Source organism: Tuber melanosporum (assembly GCF_000151645.1).
Source record: "Tuber melanosporum whole genome shotgun sequence assembly, scaffold_95, strain Mel28".
Classification (NCBI taxonomy): Eukaryota; Fungi; Ascomycota; class Pezizomycetes; order Pezizales; family Tuberaceae; genus Tuber; species Tuber melanosporum.
The window spans coordinates 412,663-415,657 of record NW_003299145.1 but is presented as its reverse complement, the minus strand read 5'-3'; positions in this window follow the sequence as shown (position 1 = coordinate 415,657).

The window sequence follows — 2,995 nt, the reverse complement described above, 5'->3', positions numbered from 1 at the left end:
TCAGGAGATATCATGTGGTTGCTACCATGTAATATCAGAATCACGTGACTATCAAAGAAATTAGACTACAAGAAAAGAAGGCCATTTCAGATACTGGAAAAAATGTGAGGCTGGGCTTATAAACTCGATCTCCCTACCTCAATGCAAATGCACAACACATTCCACATCTCACTCTGCGAAATATATAATAATAACAATTCTCCTCACAAAAGATACCACTACCTCCAACTCTACAAATAGACAGTAAATCAGAATACGAATTTAATGAAATAATTGACTCCCACTTGTACTATGGTAATCTCCAGTATCAAGCTAAGTGGACCTATTATTTATCCGAATACGATCAAAATTAGTACCCTGCTACCAGCTTTATAAATGTACAATATACTATCCAATTCTGCCACCAATGATACCCAGGCAAGTCTAGCCAAGATAACAATTTCAATCAACCTCAAAGGCAAGGAGTGCGCAAATGCTCTCTTCCAACCATGCAAGGGCTTCGGTGATAACTCCTGACAGATGATGCTAACTAGCCCCAGATATTCATTCCTGGTGCCAATCAATGAAGAAATAAAAGAATGGGGGTAGAAAGTAAGAAATAATGCAGAGCATAATGCTCTAAGTTGGATGGTGTGCGAGGACAAGAACTGTAGTATACACTATAGAGCCAAGTGGGAATTAGAATAGTTCTCACCACAGCGCAAAAAGTTTGGTCCATACCCAGACCACATGTTAAAGCTAAGAAGGAAGTGTTTCAAGAGATGAATAGAGCAGTGGGGGTCACTGCAGGATACTACCAGCAGAAGCAGTATAGCCAGAAGGAACTGGTAAAGAAAGATTGCCATGAAAGGAGAAGGACTACAAGGACATGGCCTAAGGGGTGAGGGCTGAAAACTCCTCTATGGAAACTGAACCTAACATTGAAAGTCTGCATCGACAGATCAAGGAACTATAAGAACAACCTGGTAATGTAGAAGCCACTACTACAGTATATGAGAGATTGGCAGTGGATTTGAAACAGACTATTAACACCTAATACTGAATGATTGAGTCTGCAAATCACACCTTGAAGATGCTAATAATGTGGGGCCATGAGGTGGAAGCGAAATTCCACCAGCTTCAGAGGTCCATGTATACAAGGAAAAACAAAATGGAGAAGATATGAGAAAGAGCCTAATGGGACTTAGGCTTGAGGAGGGAGGAGCTAAGGTCATGGATATGACAAGATTTCGCACATGACTTGATTATGAGTCATGGGTCGTGCACATATGACTCACTTGAGTTATATGACATGTTTATGTTATGATACGTTATGTTTTACACAGGACTCAATTATGAGTCATACATCTTATGTCTATGACTGACTCAAGTCATATGACTTGTTTATATTATAATTTGTTATATTTTAAACATGACTTGATTATGAGTCATATGTGCAAGACCCATGACTCATAATCAAGTCATGTGTAAAATACAACAAATTATAATATAAACATGACTCACTTGAGTTACATGACCTCTTTACAAGATTTTACTAGACTCATAGTGAGAAGTCATGAGAGTTAGGGTTAGTGAGGAGAGTACTATATAAGGAGGCCAGTATGACTGAAGAGGATAGGCATTTTATGCTTTGTTCTAAGTAATTTCCTCATCCTTACTTTCACCCTGCCATGGAATGTGAAGGTTTGCCTTCGTCCAATCAGAGCTCTTTAATTCTATCTCACAATAGGCTTCAAGTCTTTAACCTCCGGTACTGTTTTTGGACATTGTTGTTAGTCCTTTCTCTATGCTTGCTGGAAACATCTGTTTTTTTTTATTTATGTTTACAGTTGTTCACTTCAATTGCCTCCTGATGGTCACACTGGTTAAGCAAGTCTCTGCCACCTCCACCACATCTACTCTACGGTCATCGGTGATTTTGTATTATGTTGTCAGAAAGAACTTTGCCTCCAGCACCACATCTCTGTCCTTTCTCAGTGATTTCATTGTACTGAGAAGAAGGTATCTACCCTGTCAGCCACCCTTGTCTCTGAATGTGAAACAGTTCACAGTTTGGTTACTTTGCTCGCCACTGCCAACACTCCTACTAGTATCACCAGTTCACCTATCCTCTCAGTCGCTTTGATTACTATGGTGGCTGTAGTAGTAAGGGATGGGCTGGACTCTGAGGATTCTCAGGAGCCAGCGGAGGAGCACCCTTGGGGGAATGTTGTGCCTGTGGTTATCCTGTTCTCGCCTGCAGCTGTAGTTGCAGGTGTTGGTGATGGTAGTCCGGTTTCTGACTCATTGGGTTCAATGGAAGTGTATGCTCCTGGTGTGTATAGGGTTTTTCTCTTTATTGTACCCAGTCCAGGTACTTGGTTATTGGTTTTGTTTTATGTTTTGTTTTAAGTATCACTTTGATACTTAGTTTTTTGTAAGTATCTTTCGATACTTGGTTTTGTTTTATGTTTTGTTTTAAGTATCGATTTGATACTTGGTTTGTTTTAAGTATAATTTGTGACTTGGTTTTTTTTTTTTTATGTATCACTTTGATACTTGGTTTGTTTTAAGTATCGTTTAATACTTGGTTTTGTTTTATATTTTGTTTTAAGTATCGTTTTGATACTTAATTTATTTTACCAAAATGTATCGCTTGATACCTTTAATTAGTTCATTTCTTGCTAGACAAGAACAGATTTGTGGATTTGAAGATCACCTGATTCCACAATGGAAATGGTGGACTTCAACAGACAGTATTTCAATATACTTGATTGAATGATTACTTCTTAGCTTTCTCCGTACACCCTCAAAGCCTTCTTTAGTTCTCAGCTCTCACCTCCTCTCTGGTAGAGCAGGCTACCTGCCAACTATCATACCGATTTCTGATAACCTGAATAGCACCTTGCAAACACATTACACACTGGACATTCAGGATGTATAGGTTGCAGGCAACTTATTATCTGCATCAGGATGCACATCTGATACATCTGATACAGGCCTGTATTTTTCCAGA